This window comes from Triticum dicoccoides, chromosome 5A (genome assembly GCF_002162155.2).
Source record: "Triticum dicoccoides isolate Atlit2015 ecotype Zavitan chromosome 5A, WEW_v2.0, whole genome shotgun sequence".
Classification (NCBI taxonomy): domain Eukaryota; kingdom Viridiplantae; phylum Streptophyta; class Magnoliopsida; order Poales; family Poaceae; genus Triticum; species Triticum dicoccoides.
The window spans coordinates 687,956,085-687,976,288 of NC_041388.1; positions in this window are offsets into that span (position 1 = coordinate 687,956,085).

The following is a 20,204-nucleotide window of genomic DNA, read 5'->3' on the forward strand; positions in this document are numbered from 1 at the left end:
CAAAGAAACCAGGCAAATCCACCCAATAATTTTCAAACCTAAAGGTTTTGGCCTTAGGTATAGTGTAGCAATGGAGACTACACAGGGTACATGATCAGAGGCAGTTCTTGCAAGGGGGTGGACCATTGTGTTGGGATAATCATTAATCCAAGTGGAGGAAGTAAAAAACCAATCAAGTTGTTCAAGCAGGGTATTTTATTGCATGTAGGACCAGGTATAAGATCTTCCTTTTAAAGGCAGCTCAAGAAGGCTAAGATGACCAGTTATCGCAATAAAAAGGAAAGTATCATTGATGTCTCCTCCAGGAAAATTTCTGTTGTCAAGAGATCTTATGAAATTAAAATTTCCCACAAGAAGCCAATTATCATCCACTTGAATGTCCAAATAATATAGGCACTGAACAAAATCATCTCGATGAGGCCCTTGACAAGGCCCATAAACATTAACCAAAGTCCATTGATTTGCATTATGGATAGAAGTGAATGAAACTATAATTCCATATGGCTTTGTATCCACAAGAAAGCCAGAGAAAACATTGGAGCACCACAACACAAGGATGCCACCAGAAGCCCCAACAGAGGGTGAGTAGACAAATTTATCAAACCTTCTGGGGCAAAACTTTCTAATTGCTCGCTGATCAACACATTCACATTTAGCTTCTTGGAAACAAATAATAGAGCACCGACTTTCCTAAATTTTAGCTCTAACACTTCTTTGTATGTCCTCAGAATTTAGGCCTCTCACATTCCAACAAAACACTCTCCAATCTCTTATTTGTTATGAATTCACTAATAAACATTAATGTAGAGGTAGATATAATAGTTTACTGCATAATAGTGAAACAAAAACCTAATATTTAAGTAGCAGCCAAGGATAAAGTGCAGGTAGCAAGCAGAAGAGAAACAAGTTTCAGGTAACTGGCATGACAAGGGACATGCCTCCCTATATGAAAATAAAAAGGTCTAATCATCATTAGGAACTGAAGGCTGGCAGGCAGCTTCTGAAGAAGCCATAAGCTTCTCCATAATCATCTTCTTTGGAGGGATTCCAAGTGTTGTTCCAATCTGCTGAAGCATAGCAATTGGTGTGGGAGGTGGAACTTGCCCTTCAGTGCTTGCTTCCTCTAGCTGATCCTCAGTGCTTGGAGTGGTGCTCTGAATGTCAGCTTTCAACTTCTTAGCTCTAGGCTGCCTGAGGGGCCTAGGCTTAGGTGACAGAGGAGAGATAGGCTTGAAACCTTGGGATATTGCTGCACTTCTAGTCACCCTCCTATCCGAAAAGTCTGAAACTGCTTGAACGATAGACGCCTTGGACTTTCTTGCACGTGGTTTCTTGTCCTACATAGTTGTGGCAGAGAAAGTGAAACTCTTGTTGGCATTGGTCTGAGAAAAATCCCCAGAAAGAGAGACACTACCATCTGGTCCTAGCAAAGAGTTCTGACTGTTGTTGTCCTCCAAAAACAACCTTGTTTCAATGTGCTGAGAGGGCTCAGTATCATGTGGGGCTGAGGGACCAAAAGAAACTAGCAGATCAAAAGCCACACCAAGTTCTTTTGTGCATACAAAACCTGTCAGGTGGAGGCAAGTTCCTAGGGATATGAGCAGTGAGAAAGGTGGGTATGAGAGACTCAAATGATCTTCTCCGAATAAACTCAGGAGGTAATGTTGACCCCATAACAATTCTCACGAGCCCAACATGTAGAGGAGGTTGCATCACAATTGGGTTATATGGAACAATTGCAAGATTGTTCTTCTCATTAGCAAGATCATCTGCATGCAATACCATCTCTTGGTCATGCAGTGGTTCCTCCATGGCCACTGGGTGTTCTGGTTGAACCACAAGCTGCTCTTGTTGAGGCATATGTTGATCAGCATCCTGGATATGCTCATCAATTAAGATGGGTCCCTGAACCACAACATTGTTAGGCCCATCAAACTGACCAACAGGCTGAACTTGGCCAACAACATCTCTAGAATCATTGGAGCCCATAGAAGGATTTAAAACCATAGAGTTTGCTTCCTGGACCTATGGCTGCACCTGCTCAATGTCATTCAGATTCTCCTCATTGCCCTAGCCATGAAAATCTTGTGGGTTGGGTTGGTTGGGCTCATCTGGAGCAGCAGGCTGTGGAACATCATTCCACCCGAAAGCAGTGTACAGTGGCAGTACCCAGAAGTTCTCAAGCGGCTGAAGCTCGCCTGGCATCGGGTGAGGATTTCCATCGAACGACATGACATCTTCATCAGGTGGAAGTTGCTCCGCAAATTCAGTAGTCAGAATTGAGACAAATGCAGTCCAAGAAACAACTGCTCCTCCAATGTTTGCAAACTGACAGAAAACCACATCTCTTGGGACAAATTGGTCATCAGGGAAAGAAGCATAAACTAGCACGCGCACAAGCCGGTCATCTTGATGATTCCAGTAATGGAACTGACCAAAAGTACCCACAACTTCAGACAAGTTAACTTCATTGCAATAATCAAGAGCTACACCAACAAACATCAACCAACCTATTTTATGCCCTTGCTGAGTTTGGTAACCCTGACCATCATCATGATTAATAAAACCTAACAAACATCTCATTGCAATGCTGGTCTAATTCGAGCGGCCAGGTAGGGCGAGAAACTAAAGCAGCTCGGATAACTAGATCTTGCATCACATACAGGCCTACTCCCTGAAACCAAGTCTGTGCAGATCGTACCGGTAACTCTAGCTGGTTGGTAATGAAGGCGTGAACCTGCTGTCGACGAATAGCAATATCTTCAGGTGGAGGGAGAGGTTCCACGATGCCAACCATGAAGGATTCATGGCATTGGGGAGGAGCCTGAGCCGGCGTGTAGAATGTCCTCGGGACGCGGAAAAGCCCGCTGTCGATGATGTCGTGGCCCGCCGGAAGAAATCGGCATGGATCAAGCTCATACACCGCCATTGGGGGAGGTGGTGATGATCCTTGGGGCGGTCCACTGCTTGGAGAAGATGATGTTGGTGGTTTTGGTGGAGAACCAGAGGAGTCTAGCAATTTTGGCAGAGATTTGTCAGAGTTGGCAGAGGAGATGATGGAGCTCGAAGCGTCAAGCTGTTTGTTGATGGCGTGAGGCTCGATGCGGGTTGCTCCGGTTTTGGGTACCGAGAGTTTAATATAAGGAGGATACCAAATGTAGTCCTTTTTAACGTGACCGGACCAGAAACATTTAAGGCATCTCACCTTATTGGTGCATCGTACCAAACTATGACCCATGCCAAGGCAGTTTGAATAATCCCAAAAACTGGCTGCAATTTACTCCACAACGCGATCAAGACCTTGCAAGTCACACGCTAATTCTTGTGGTGATTTAGGAGAAATATCCTCAGACATGGCAGAAGATTTAGGCAACTTAGGCGTATATTGCAGATTTAAATCAGTTGCCTTATCAGAATCATCATCTGATTGCTCGAACGGGTTTCGGGCTGAGCCCAACGAGGCGGGCTGAGAGGTAAGAATCGCATGCCCAACATGAGTTGCACGGGAGAAAATCAAACTTGTTGATGTACCCGATCCCGAGAACTCGGGGAAAAGATCACGGGGAGAAATCAATCAAAATGTGACATCCGGAGATTGCAAAACCCTCAATGGCGAGGTCACCAGAGGAGACACCGGCGGTGAAACTAAATCAACACGAGTGAGATCAGCACTCTCCTGAGGATCAATTGTATAACCAGCATCTAAAGTAACAATATTGATCTCCTCAGCAGTCGCCGGATAACGATAACCCTTGCAAGCATCATAATTCAAAAAGGTAGCAAAACGTAGAGATTTTTTAGTAGCATGCGCAGATGAACGCAAGGAGGATTAGCCGGTGCATGTTTCATGGCCTCAAGGCCTAGAAGTGCACGTCGCTTGGATGGACTAACCAAGGTCCATTCTTCTTGGCATTCAACTTGCCAAGCATGAAACTCCTTTTTCCAATCAGGGCCTCCATGGCCCCAAAGATGAAAGTAGCATTTGAATTGAGGGCAAACAAAGGAGAGTTGATGCAAAATGAAAAACCCAATTCTTTGCATGAAACATGAAAGGCAAACACTTGATCACATAGACAAGATACCTTGAGAGAAGAACAATATCCACCAATTGCAGATTCCAACGCCAGATCCACATTCTCTTCATCCGGGCGAAAGGTGTGGCATGCAAAGGATACCACCAAGATGAATTGCCCAAATCGATCCGAGGGATGCACCGTACAATGGAAAGAATGCTAGATCGCTTTCGCCATGTCAATCCCAGGGGAAAAGTCCAAACCCAGGGAGATGGTCGCATGGACAGCCATGGAGATGACACCAGAAGAAAGAGAAGACGCCAAAGAAGATGGCTGGATCAAATTCCAAAACCCATGGAGGGAAGTGGAGATTGCTGGCGGTGGGTGGGTCTAGGGTTTAGGTGGGGGTGAGAGGTGGGAGGCGCCATCTTGTTCAGGCTTTTAAAAGGATTATGAAACATCCAATAATGATAATATAATAGCATGGAACAGTCAAAAATTATAGATACATTGGAGAAGTATCAATATGTTCCTAGACAAAACTAAGTTGAAAGATGATAGTAGCAATGATGCGGACTGGGTCCATGATCTGAGGATTATCCTCATTGTTGCACAGAAGAGTTATGTGCTTGATGCACTGCTAGGTGACAAACCTGCTGCAGGAGCAGATGCAGACATTATGAAAACATTTTGCCAGCTAAATATGATGACTACTGCTACGTCTTGAGCTTGTGTTGGTTTTCCCCGAAGAGGAAGGAATGATGCAGTAGAGTAGCGTAAGTATTTCTCTCAGTTTTTGAGAACCAAGGTATCAATCCAGTAGGAGCCCACGCTCAAGTCCCTTGTACCTGCACAAAGCGATAGCTACTCGCAACCAACGCGATTAGGGGTTGTCAAGCCCTTCACGGTCACTTACGAGAGTGAGATCTGATAGATATAATACTTTTGGTATAAAGATGCAAAATAAAAAGTAAAAGCAAAGTAAAAAGAAAAACAAGATTAAAGTGATGGGGATTGATATGATGAGAATAGACCCGGGGGCCATAGGTTTCACTAGTGGCTTCTCTCAAGAGCATAAGTATTCTACGGTGGGTGAACAAATTACTGTTGAGCAATTGACAGAGTTGAGCATAGTTATGAGAGTATCTAGGCGTGATCATGTATATAGGCATCACGTCCGTGACAAGTAGATCGAAACGATTCTGCATCTACTACTATTACTCCACTCATCGACCGCTATCCAGCATTCATCTAGAGTATTAAGTTAAAAGCAGAGTAACGCCTTAAGCAAGATGACATGATGTAGAGAGATAAATTCATGCAATATGAAATAAACCCCATCTTGTTATCCTCGATGGCAACGATACAATACGTGCCTTGCTGCCCCTTCTGTCACTAGGTAAGCACACCGCAAGATCGAACCCAAAGCTAAGCACTTCTCCCATGGCAAGAACTACCAATCTAGTTGGCCAAACCAAACGGATAATTCGAAGAGACTTGCAAAGATAACCAATCATACATAAAAGAATTCAGAGAAGATTCAAATATTATTCATAGATAGACTTGATCATAAACCCATAATTCATCGGCTCAACAAACACACCGCAAAAAGAAGATTACATCCAATAGATCTCCACAAGAGAGGGGAGAACTTTGTATTGAGATTCAAAGAGAGAGAAGAAGCCATCTAGCTACTAACTATGGACCTGAAGGTCTGAGGTAAACTACTCACACTTCATCGGAGGGGCTAGGATGATGTAGAAGCCCTCCGTGATGACGGCCCTCTTCCAACGGAGCTCCAGAACAGGCCCCAAGATGGGATCTCGTGGATACAGAAAGTTGCGGCGGTGGAATTAGGTTTTTGGCTCCTGTTCTGATCGTTTGGGGGTACGTGTGTATATATAGGAGGAAGTACACGGAAGAGCAACGAGGGGCCCACGAGGCAGGGGGGCGCGCCCTAGGGGGGGCGCCCCCCACCCTCGTGACCGCCTCTTTTGTTCCTTGGAGCAGGGTCCAAGTCTCCTGGATCACGTTCGGTGAGAAAATCAGGTTCCCGAAGATTTTATTCCATTTGGACTCCGCTTGATATTCCGTTTATCCGAAACACTTAAATAGGCAAAAAACAGCAATTCTGGGCTGGGCCTCCGGTTCATAGGTTAGTCCCAAAAATAATATGAAAGTGGAAAATAAAGCCCAATATAGTCCAAAACAGTAAATAATATAGCATGGAGTAATCAAACATTATAGATACGTTCGAGACGTATCAACTACTTGATAGTTTAGTGGGCCATGCTTTACGGCATAGAACTGGGACATCAAAAACATTTTAAACGCCACGAAGCATATGAGATGTTCCAATAGGTGAAAATTGGTATTTTAGATTCATGCCCGTGTCGAGAGGTATGAGACCTATGATAAGTCCATTTTGCATCATGCATTTATATCGATATTTATTGCATTATGGGCTCTTAGTACACATTATGTCACAATACTTATGCCTATTCTCTCTTATTTTACAAGGTTTTTACATGAAGAGGGGGAATGCCGGCAGCTGGAATTCTGGGCTGGAAAAGGAGCAAATATTAGAGACCTATTCTGCACATCTCCAAAAGTCCTAAAACTTCACGGGAGCATGTTTCAGAATATATAAAAAATATTGGGCGAAAGAAGTACTAGAGGGGCGCCACCCACCGTCCATGAGGGTGGGGGGTGTGCCCTCCCCCCTGGGAACGCCCCCCTGCCTCGTGGGCCCCCTGGCAGCCCTCTGATACCCATATTTGGCTATATGGAGTATTTCGTCGAGGAAAAAATCATAAGCAAGCTTCCGGGAAGAAACTCCGCTGCCAGGAGGCAGAACCAATCCAGTGCTCCGGCGGAGCTGTTCTGCCGGGGGAACTTCCCTCCGGGAGGGGAAAATCGTCACCGACGTCATCACCATCGATCCTCTCAACGGGAGGGGGTCAATCTCCATCAACATCTTCATCATCACCATCTCATCCCAAACCCTAGTTCGTCTCTTGTATCCATTCTTTGTCCCAAAGCTTCAGATTGGTACATGTGGGTTGCTAGTAGTGTAGATTACTCCTTGTAGTTGAAGCTAGTTGGTTTATTTGGTGGAAGATCATATGTTCAGATCCTTTATGCATATTAATACCCCTCTGATTATGAACATGAATATGATTTGTGAGTAGTTATGTTTGTTCCTGAGGACATGGGAGAAGTCTTGCTATAAGTATTCATGTGAATTTGGTATTTGTTCGATATTTTGATGAGATGTATGTTGTCTTTCCTCTTGTGGTGTCATGTGAACGTTAACTACATGACACTTCACCATTGTTTGGGCCTAGGGGAGGGCATTGGCAAGTAATAAGTAGATGATGGGTTGCTAGAGTGACAGAAGCTTAAACCCTACTTTATGAGTTGCTTCGTAAGGGACTGATTTGGATCCATTTGTTTCATGCAATGGTTAGGTTTACCTTAATACTTCTTTTGTAGTTGCGGATGCTTGCAATAGTGGTTAATCATAAGTGGGATGCTTATCCAAGCACCGGTCCACCCACATATCAAATTATCAAAGTACCAATGCCAGTCATATGAGCGTGATGAAAACTAGCTTGACGATAATTCCCATGTGTCCTCGGGGGCGCTTTCCTTTATATAATAGTTTGTCTAGTATTGTACTTTGCTAAAAAAAGGATTGGGCCATCTTGCTGCACCTTATTTACTATTATTACCTGCTACTCGTTACAAATTACCTTATCACAAAACTATGTGTTACCGATAATTTCAGTGCTTGCAGAGAATACCTTGCTGAAAACCGCTTATCATTTCCTTCTGCTCCTCATTGGGTTCGACACTCTTACTTATTGAAAAGGCTACGATAGATCCCCTGCACTTGTGGGTCATCAAGACTCTTTTTTGGCGCCGTTTCCAGGGAGTGAAGCTCCTTTGGTAGGTGTAATTTGGTAAGGAAAGATTTATATAGTGTGCTGTAATTTACTATCACTTGTTACTATGGAACATAATCCTTTGAGGGGCTTGTTCGGGGTATCTTCACCCCGACCAGTAGAGCAAAGAGTTTCTCCTCAACCTACTAAACCTACTGAAAATGTTTACTTTGAAATTCCTTCGGGTATGATAGAGAAACTGCTATCTAATCCTTTCACAGGTGATGGAACATTATACCCCGATTTGCACCTAATCTATGTGGCTGAAGTTTGTGGATTATTTAAGCTTGCAGGTATGCCTAAGGATGTTATCAATAAGAAGGACTTCCCTTTATCTTTTAAGGGAAAGGCATTGACATGGTTTAGGCTATGTGATGATATGGGATCATGGAACTACAACCGATTGAAATTGGAATTTCGTCAGAAGTTTTATCCTATGCATCTTGTTCATCGTGATCGTAATTATATATATATATTTTTTGGCCTCGCGAAGGAGAAAGCATCGCTCAAGCTTGGGGGAGGCTTAAGTCAATGTTATATTCATGCCCCAATCACGAGCTCTCAAGAGAAATTATTATTCAAAAAATTTATGCTCGGCTTTCTCTCGATAATCGCTCCATGCTCGATACTTCTTGTACTGGCTCTTTTATGATGAAGAATATTGAATTCAAATGGGATTTATTGGAAAGAATTAAACGCAACTCTGAATATTGGGATCTCGACGAAGGTAAGGAGTCAGGTATAACACCTAAGTTTGATTGTGTTAAATCTTTTATGGATACCGATGCTTTCTGTGAATTTAGCACTAAATATGGACTGGACTCTGAGATAGTAGCTTCTTTCTGTGAATCCTTTGCTACTCATGTTGATCTCCCTAAGGATAAGTGGTTTAAATGTAATCCTCCCATTGAAGTAAAAGTAGTTTCACCTATTAAAGTTGAAGAAAAGACTATCACTTATAATGATTCTGTTGTTCCTACTGCTTATATTGAGAAATCACCTTTCCTTGTTAGAATAAAGGATCATGCTAAAGCTTCAACTGTTGTTCGTAAGATTAATACTAGAACACCTACACCCTCTAAGCAAATTAAAGTTGAACCTAGTGTTGCTATGGTTAAAGATCTCTTGGCCGATAATATTGATGGGCATGTTATTTACTTCTGTGATGAAGCTGCTAGAATTGCTAGATGCGATACTAAAAATAAACATAGACCTGTTGTAGGCATGCCTCTTATTTCTGTTAAAATAGGAGATCATTGTATCATGGCTTATGTGATATGGGGGCTAGTGCAAGTGCAATACCTCATTCCTTATATAAAGAAATTATGCATGATATTGCACCTGCTGAGATAGAGGAAATTGATGTTACAATTAAGCTTGCCAATAGAGATACTATTTCACCGGTTGGGATTGTTAGAGATGTTGAAGTCTTGTGTGGGAAATTTAAATATCCTGCTGATTTTCTTGTTCTTGGTTCCCCACAAGATGACTTTTGTCCAATTATATTTGGTAGACCCTTCTTGAATACTGTTAATGCTAAGATAGACTGCAATAAGGATATTGTTTCTATTGGTTTAGGGGATATGTCTCATAAATTTAATTTCTCTAAATTTCGTAGACAACCTCATGATAAAGAATTGCCTAGTAAAGATGAAATTATTGGTCTTGCCTCCTAGTGATCCTTTAGAACAGTATCTGCTAGACCATGAAATTGATATGTTTATGAATGAAAGAAGGGAAATAGATGAAGTATTCTTTAAACAGGGACCTATTCTGAAACACAACTTGCCTGTTGAAATTCTAGGGGATCCTCCTCCACCCAAGGGTGACCCGTGTTTGAGCTTAAACCTTTACCTGATACTCTTAAATATGCTTATCTTGATGAGACAGAGATATATCCTGTTATTATTAGTGCTAACCTTTCAGTGCATGAAGAAAAGAAATGATTGAAAACTCTGAAGAAGCACCCTGCTGCTATTGGATATACTCTTGATGATCTTAAGGGCATTAGTCCCACTCTATGCAAGCACAAAATAAAATTGGAGAAAGACACGAAACTGGTTGTCGATTACCAACGACGGTTAAATCCTAAGATGAAAGAAGCGGTAAGAAAAGAAATACTAAATCTTCTGGAGGCAGGTATAATTTATCCCGTTATTGATAGTCAATGGGTAAGTCCTATCCATTTTGTCCCTAAGAAGGGAGGTATTACTGTTGTTCCTAATGATAAAGATGAATTGATCCCACAAAGAATTGTTACAGGTTATAGAATGGTAATTGATTTCCGCAAATTAAATAAATCTACTAAAAAGGATCATTACCCTTTACCTTTTATTGAACAAATGCTAGAAAGATTATCCAAACATACACATTTTTGCTTTCTAGATGGTTATTCTGGTTTCTCTCAAATACCTGTGTCAAAAGAGGATCAAGAAAAGACCACTTTTACTTGCCCTTTTGGTACCTTTGCTTATAGACGTATGCCTTTTGGTTTATGCAATGCACCTGCTACATTTCAAAGATGTATGACTGCTATATTCTTTGACTTTTGCGAAAAGATTGTTGAGGTATTCATGGATGATTTTTCTGTATATGGAACTTCTTTTGATGATTGCTTAAGCATCCTTGATCGAGTTTTGCAGAGATGTGAAGAAACTAATCTTGTCTTCAATTGGGAGAAGTGCCACTTTATGGTTAATGAAGGTATTGTCTTGGGGCATAAAATTTCTGAAAGAGGTATTGAAGTCGATAAAGCTAAAGTTGATGCTATTGAAAAGATGTCGTGTCCTATGGACATTAAAGGTATAAGAAGTTTCCTTGGTCATGCCGGTTTTTATAGGAGGTTCATTAAGGTCTTCTATAAAATTTCTAGGCCTTTGACTAATCTCTTACAAAAAGATGTTCCTTGTGTTTTTGATGATGACTGTGTAGAGGCATTTGAAATACTTAAGAAAGCTTTGATTTCTGCACCTATTGTTCAGCCTCCTGATTGGAATTTACCATTTGAAATCATGTGTGATGCTAGTGATTATGTTGTAGGGGTTGTTCTAGGACAAAGAGTTGATGAGAAATTAAATGTTATTCAATATGCTAGTAAAACTGTAGACAGTGCTCAAAGAAATTATGCTACTACTGAAAGACAATTTTTAGCATTTGTGTTTGCTTGTGATAGGTTCAGACCTTATATTGTTGATTCTAAAGTAACTATTCACACTAATCATGCTGCTATTAAATATCTTATGGAAAATAAAGATGCTAAACCTAGACTTATTAGATGGGTTCTCTTGCTACAAGAATGTGATTTGCATTTATTGATAGAAAGGGAGCTGAGAACCTCGTTGCAGACAACTTGTCTAGGTTAGAGAATGTTCTTGATGACCCACTACCTATTGATGATAGCTTTCCTAATGAACAATTAGCTGTGATAAATGCTTCTTGTACTGCTCCATGGTATGCTGATTATGCTAATTATATTGTTGCTAAATTTATACCACCTAGTTTCACATACCAACAAAGGAAAAATTTCTTCTATGATTTAATACATTACTTCTAGGATGACCCACACCTTTATAAAGAAGGAGTAGATGGTGTTATTAGACGTTGTGTACCTGAGGATGAACAGGAACAGATCCTACGCAAGTGTCACTCCGAGGCTTATGGAGGACACCACGCTGGAGATAGAACTGCACATAAGGTATTGCGATCCGGTTTTTATTGGCCTACTCTCTTCAAGGATGCCCATAAGTTTGTTTTGTCTTGTGATGAATGTCAAAGAATTGGTAATATTAGTAGACGTCAAGAAATTCCTATGAATTATTCACTTGTTATTGAACCATTTGATGTTTGTGGCTTTGATTATATGGGATTGTTTCCTTCCTCTAATGGGTACACACATATTTTAGTTGATGTTGATTACGTTACTGAGTGGTTAGAAGCTATTCCAACTAGTACTGCTGATCATAACACCTCTATTAATATGCTTAAAGAAGTTATTTTTCCGACGTTTGGAGTCCCTAGATACTTAATGACTGATGGTGGTTTGCATTTTATTCATGGTGCCTTTCGTAAAATGCTTGCTAAGTATGATGTTAATCATAGAATTGCATCTCCTTATCATCCACAATCTAGTGGTCAAGTAGAGTTGAGTAATAGAGAGCTTAAATTAATTTTGCAAAAGACTGTTAATAGATCTAGAAAGAATTGGTCCAAGAAATTTGATGATGCATTATGGGCCTATAGAACTAGATACAAAAATCCTATGGGTATGTCTCCGTATAAAATGGTTTATGGAAAGGCATGCCACTTACCTCTTCAACTAGAACATAAGGCATATTGGTCCATTAAAGGGCTCAATTATGATTTCAAACTTGCCGGTGAGAAGAGGCTTTTTGACATTAGCTCACTTGATGAATGGAGAACCCAGGCCTACGAGAATGCTAAACTGTTTAAAGAAAAAGTTAAAAGATGGCATGAAAAAAGGATACAAAAACGTGAGTTTAATGTAGGTGACTATGTATTTTTATACAACTCTTGTTTAAGATTTTTTGCAGGCAAACTTCTATCTAAATGGGAAGGTCCTTACGTTATCGTGGAGGTCTATCGTTCCGGTGCCATAAAAATCAACAACTTCGAAGGCACAAATCCGAGGGTGGTGAACGGTCAAAGAATCAAACATTATATCTCAGGTAGTCCTATAAATTTTGAAACTAATGTTACTGAAACCGTAACCCCAGAGGAATACATAAGGGACACTTTCCAGAACGTTCCAGACTCCAAAAAGGAAGAGGTATGAGGTACGGTAAGTAAACTGACTCCAAAACAGTTCTAATAGCATTTTTTCTCTGTTTTGGAATATTTAAGAAAATACGACAATAAGAAGCAGACCGGGAAGGACACAAGGCGTCCACGAGGGTGGAGGGCATGCCCCCTACCTCGTGGGCACCTTGTGTGCTCTCCGGACTCCATTTTCTTGAACAATACTTCTTTTGGTCGGTAAAAATTCATTATGTAATCTCCCGAAGGTTTTAACCATCGTACCACGCAAATATCTCCTATTTTCGTTTTGAGCTGTTTTCTGCCAGGGTTGTCAAGGCCAGGCATCATGTCGTCTCCCTCCTCCTCCAACAATGAGGGCAACGATGCTTGGCTAATGAAGATAGAGCTGAAGAGAGAAGAGCCCGGAGAGATCAACAAGGATGATGGGATCACGAAGGCCATGGGGGATCAAGTTCCGACAATAGTAAAAGAAGACATCCTTCAACCTCATCACAATCTCTTTACCCCAACGGAGATTGAAGCTTTCAAGATGATTGAGTTAGCTCACATTCAAAACAAGTATGTCACGAGTGAAAATATTTTGTTGAAGGAGAATATCATCACACTCAAGGGCATTATCCGCAAATTGGAGGACCTCCTACGCTCGATGTGCGACCATCCATCATCACCAACACCTTCTTCACCAACAAAGAAGAACTGAGTATCGGGTATGGGCACTTCCCTTGGCAACTGCCAAGCTTGGGGGAGTGCCCCGGTATCGTATCACCATCATACTTTTATCTTTACCGTTTTTCTTAGCTCGATCCTTTTGGTATATCTTGATCTGGTAGAATAAAGTTTTAGTATGATCTAATTTTGAGTTTTTCTTGATGATCCTTCTATGTAATCGAGTCCGTGAGCTATATATAATAAAGATTAGTGTTGAGTCAAGGGCTTTATTATCTTGCTATGATCTTGAGAGAATAAAATAAAAGAGAAAGAATAAAAAGAAATAAAGAGACCATATGGATCTTATGGAGAGTAATGACTTCACATGTAAAGAGTATGATGAATAAAAATTGTTGAGAGTTGACAAGCATAGTTTTGGTCATCGTTGAAATTAATAGGAAGTAATAAATAAAGAGAGGTTTTCACATATAAATATACTATCTTGGACATCTTTTATGATTGTGAGCACTCATTAAAATATGACATGCTAAAGAGTTGATATTGGACAAGGAAGACAACGTAATGGGTTATGTTTTCTTACATCTGAGATAAATTATATTGTCATGGATCATCCAAGATGTTGAGCTTGCCTTTCCCTCTCATGCTAGCCAAATTCTTTGCACCAAGTAGAGATACTACTTGTGCTTCCAAATATCCTTAAACATAGTTTTTCCATGAGAGTCCACCATATCTACCTATGGATTGAGTAAGATCCTTCAAGTAAGTTGTCATCATTGCAAGCAATAAAAATTGCTCTCTAAATATGTAGGATTTATTAGTGTGGAGAAAATAAACTTTATACTATCTTGTGATGTGGAAGAAATAAAAGCGACGGCCTGCATAATAAAGGTCCATGTCACAAGTGGCAATATAAAGTGACATTCTTTTGCATTAAGATTTTGTGCATCCAACCATAAAAGCACATGATAACCTCTGCTTCCCTCTGCGAAGGGCCTATCTTTTATTCTTGTCTTATACTTAGACAAGAGTCATGGTGATCTTCACCTTTCTTTTTTTTACATTTTATCCTTTGGCAAGCACAATGTGTTGGAAAGATCCTGATATATATAACTAACAAGATGTAAGGTTTCATGAACTATTATTGTTGACATTACCCTTGAGGTAAAAGGTTGGGAGGCAAAACTATAAGCCCCTATCTTTCTTTGTGTCCGACTAAAACTTCATACCCATAAGTATTGCGTGAGTGTTAGCAATTGTGAAAGACTAAATGATAGTTGAGTATGTGGACTTGCTGAAAAGCTCTTATGTTGACTCTTTCCGATGTTATGATAAATTGTAATTGCTTCAATGACTGAGATTATAGTTTGTTAGTTTTCAATGAAGTTTATGATTCATACTTGAAACTGTGAATGAATTGTTACTTTAGCATAAGAAATCATATGACGATATATATATGTTGCTGTTATAAGAATGATCATGATGCCCTCATGTCCATATTTTATTTTATCGACACCTCTATCTCTAAACATGCGGACATATTTTTCGATTTCGGCTTTCGCTTGAGGACAAGCGAGGTCTAAGCTTGGGGGAGTTGATACGTCCATTTTGCATCATGCTTTTACATCGATATTTATTGCATTATGGGTTGTTATTACACATTATGTCACAATACTTATGCCTATTCTCTCTTATTTTACAAGGTTTACATGAAGAGGAGGAATGCCGGTAGCTGGAATTCTGGGCTGGAAAAGGAGAAAATATTAGAGACCTATTCTGCACATCTCCAAAAGTCGTGAAACTTCACGGGAGCACATTTCAGGATATATAACAAATATCGGGCGAAAGAAGTACCAGAAGGGGGCCACCCACCGTCCATGAGGGTGGGGGGCGCGCCCTACCCCCCTAGAAGCGCCCCCTGCCTCGTGGGATCCCTGACAGCCCTCTGATGCCCATCTTTGTCTATATGGAGTCTTTCATCAAGGAAAAATATCATAAGCAAGCTTTCGGGAAGAAACTCCGCTGCCACGAGGCGGAACCTTGGCGGAACCATTCTAGGGCTCCAGCAGAGCTGTTCTGCCTGGGAAACTTCCCTCCGGGAGGGGGAAATCATCACCGACGTCATCACCAACGATCCTCTCATCGGGAGGGGGTCAATCTCCAACAACATCTTCATCAGCACCATATCATCCCAAACCCTAGTTCATCTCTTGTATCCAATCTTTCTCCCAAAGCCTCAGATTGGTACCTGTGGGTTTCTAGTAGTGTTGATTACTCCTTTTAGTTGATGCTAGTTGGTTTATTCGGTTGAAGATCACATGCTTAGATACTTTATGCATATTAATACCCCTCTTATTATGAATATGAATATGATTTGTGAGTAGTTACGTTTATTCCACATGGGAGAAGTCTTGCTATAAGTAGTCATGTGATTTTGGTATTCGTTCGATATTTTGATGAGATGTATGTTGTCTTTCCTCTAGTGGTGTCATGTGAACGTCGACTACATGACACTTCACCATTGTTTGGTCCTAGAGGAGGGCATTGGGAAGTAATAAGTAGATGATGGGTTGCTAGAGTGACAGAAGCTTATACCCTAGTTTATGAGTTCCTTCGCCAGGGGCTGATTTGGATCCATTTGTTTCATGCTATGGTTAGGTTTATCTTAATACTTCTTTTGTAGTTGCGGATGCTTGCAATAGGGGTTAATCATAAGTGGGATTCTTGTCCAAGCACCGGTCCACCCACATATCAAATTATCAAAGTACCGAAGCGAGTCATATGAGCGTGAATAAAACTAGCTTGATGATAATTCCCATGTGTCCTCGGGAGCGCTTTCCTTTATATAAGAGTTTGTCCAGGCTTGTCCTTTGCTACAAAAAGGATTGGGCCATCTTGCTGCACCTTGTTCACTTTTATTACCTGCTACTCGTTACAAATTACCTTATCAAAAAACTATCTGTTACCGATTATTTCAATGCTTGCAGAGAATACCTTGCTGAAAACCGCTTATCATTTCCTTCTGCTGCTCGTTGGGTTCGACACTCTTACTTATCGAAAAGGCTACGATATATCCCCTACATTTGTGGGTCATCAACCCATGACAAGTACTTTGCCTACAAGATGGAGGAGAATAGCTCAACCAGTGAGCATGTGCTCAGAATGTTTGGGTACTACAATCGCTTGAATCAAGTGGGAGTTAATCTTCGAGATAATATAGTGATTGGCAAAGTTCTCTATTCACTATCACCAAGCTACTAGAACTTCGTGATGAACTATAATACGCAAGGGATGACGAAAATGATGCCCCAACTCTTCGCGATGCTGAAATCGGTGATGGTAGAAATCAAGAAGGAGCATCAAGTATTGATGGTTAACATGACCACTAGTTTCAAGAAAAACGGCAAGGAAAGAAATGGAAATTCAAGAAGAATGGCAAGCAAGTTGCCATTCCTAGGAAGAAGCCCAAAGCTGGACTCAACCCTGAAACTGAGTGCTTCTACCGCAAAGGGACTCGTCACTGGAAGCGGAACTGCCCCAAATACTTGGCTGATAAGAAGGATGGCAAAGTGAACAAAGGTATATTTGATATACATCTTATTAATGTGTATTTTACTAGTGTTTGTAGTATCCCCTAGGTATTTGATACTGGTTATGTTGCTAAAATTAGTAACTCGAAACAGGAGTTACAGAGACTAGTTAAAAGTGAGGTGACGATGTGTGTTGGAAATGATTCCAAGGTTAATGTGATCACCATCACACACTCCCTCTACCTTTGGGATTAGTGTTGAACCTAAATAAATGTTATTTGGTGTTTGCGTTGACCATCAAGATGATTAGATCATGTTTATTACAATACATTTATTCTTTTAAGTTAGAGAATAATTGTTGTTCTATTTACATGAATAAAAGTTTCTATGGTCATGCACCCAATGTGAATGGTTTATTGAATCTCGATCGTAGTGATACACATATTCATAATATTGATGCCAAAAGATGCAAAGTTGATAATGATAGTGCAACATACTTGTGGCACTACCGTTTATGTCATATTGGTGTAAAGCACATGAAGAAACTCCATGCAGATGGAATTTTGGAATCACTTGATTATGAATCATTTGATACTTGCGAAGCATGCCTCATGGGAAAGATGGTTAAAACTCCATTCTTTGGAACAATGGAGCGAGCTAATGACTTATTGGAAATAATACATACCGATGTATGCGGTCCGATGAGTGTTGAAGCACGCGGCAGGTATCATTATTTTCTGACCTTCACAGATGATTTGAGTAGCTATGGCTATATCTACTTGATGAAACACAAGTCTGAAACATTTGAAAAGTTCAAAGACTTTCAGAGTGAAGAGGATATTTATCGTAACAAGAAAATAAAGTTTATATGATCTGATCGTGGAGGCGAATATTTGAGTTACGAGTTTGGCCTTCATTTAAAACAATGTGGAATTGTTTCAGAAGTCACGCCACTTGGAACACCACATCGTAATGGTGTATCCAAATGTCGTAACCGTACTTTATTGGATTTGGTGCGTTCTGTGATGTCTCTTACCAATTTACCACTATCATTTTGGGGTTACGCATTAGAGACAGCCGCATTCACGTTAAATAGGCACCGTCTAAATCCGTTGAGACGACACCGTATGAACTATGGTTTGGCAAGAAACCTAAGTTGTCGTGTCTTAAAGTTTCGGGTTGCGGCACTTATGTAAATGGGCTTCAGCCTGATAAGCTCGAATCCAAATCGGAGAAGTGCGTCTTCATAGGATACCCTAAGGAAACAATTGGGTACACCTTCTACCACAGATCTGAAGGCAAGATCTTTGTTGCCAAGAATGGATCCTTTCTAGAGGAGTTTCTCTAGAAAGAAGTGAGTGGGAGGAAAGTAGAATTTGATGAGATAATTGTACCTTCTCTCAATTTGGAAAGTAGAACGTCAGAGAAATCCGTTCCCGTGATGCCTACACCAACTAGAGGGGAAGCTAATGATGATGATCATGAAACTTCAGATCAAGTTACTACTAGACCTCGTCGGTCGAGCAGAGCACATTCTGCACCAGATTGGTACGGTAATCTTGTTCTAGAAGTCATTTTACTAGACAATGGAGATCCTACGAATATGGAGAAGCTATGATGAGCCCAAATTCTGATAGATGGCTTGAGGCCATGAAATCTGAGATAGTATCCATGTGTGAGAACAAAGTGTGGACTTTGGTGGACTTGGCCGATGATCGGCAAGCCATTCAGAAGAAATGGATCTTCAAGAAGAAGATAGACGCTGATGGTAATGACCATCTACAAAGCTCGCCTTGTCACGAAAGGTTTTCGACAAGTTCAAGGGGTTGACTATGATGAGACCTTCTCACCCGTAGCGATGCTTAAGTCAGTCCGAATCATGTTAGCAATTGCCGCATTTTATAATCATAAAATTTGGAAAATGGACATCAGAAATGGATTCCTTAATGGATTTCTTAAAAGAAGAGTTGTATATGATGCAACCAGAAGGTTTTGTCGATCCTAAAAGTGCTAACAAAGTGTGCAAGTTTCAGTGATCCATCTATGGACTGGTGAAGCATCCCAGAGTTGCAATATATGCTTTGATGAGGTGATCAAAGAATATGGTTTTATACAGACTTGTGATGAAGCCTGTATTGACAGGAAAGTGAGTGGGAGCTCTGTAGCATTTCTGATATTATATGTGGATGATATATTATTAATTAGAAATGATATAGAATTTTTGGATAGCATAAAAGGAAAGAGCATGGTAGCTCACATCGCCATGGGATGCATCGGCGAAGTTTACCACAAGGATCTTAAGGACACCATCTACCAGATATGTGGATGCCGAGATAAGCAATGGGAGATGAGCAATGGGACAAGTCCATTGCAGCCTACATCCAGGAGTTAAACCAACACATTCGCCGTCAGGAGAACCAGATGTACACCAGCTTGATAGACCCAAAGAAGGTGATGATGAGGAACATCGAGCTAGAAGAGGAACTCAAGTCTACACGCGATGGATATGAAGTGGAAATTGCGGTACTACTGGAGAAGAATGAAGATCTGAAGAAGAAGCTAGGAGTATTCATGGTAGACCCTGAGCCAGGAGGTGACGACCACCCCGAAGACTACATCATCATCGATGACTCCGACCCCGACAGTCATGATGACTATGAAGACAAAGCTGGAGCATATATCATGGAGTCTTCTTCCGATCAAAATTTTAGTCGACCACCATATTATCAGTAGTATTCCCCCATGTATATAGTAGTAGTCCGAGTATTTTGTAACGGTAACTAGATCGATTGTATGCCCTTGTTTTAATTGAGTGGTGTGATATGATTGTGTTTGTCTCATGTGCATATTTGTAGTGATTTTCTCCTTACACTACTGGAATCAGGTACTTTGCCATCTGCCAGCTCTTTGCCGTCAGCTAGCGGACGACAAAGAAGCTCTTTGCCATCAGCTACCAAAAAGCTGACGGCAAAGAACTGGCTGATGCCAAAGACCTAATTTTCCATCAGCCAGTTCTTTGCCGTCGGCTAGCGGACGGCAAAGAGGGAGGGGGCCCCACTGACGAGTTGCTTAAAACAACCTAACGGCCCCCCTCTTTGCCGTCCGCTAGCAGACGGCAAAGAGAAAATAAGCGAACGGCAAAAGGGGGCGGACGGCAAAGAGGGAGGGGCCCCACTAACGTTAACGGCCGCGCCCCACCCCGCCCCATCTCTCTCTCTTTCTCTTCTTCACACGCGCGCCGCCGCCCCCAGCACTCGCCGATGCCCCGTCGC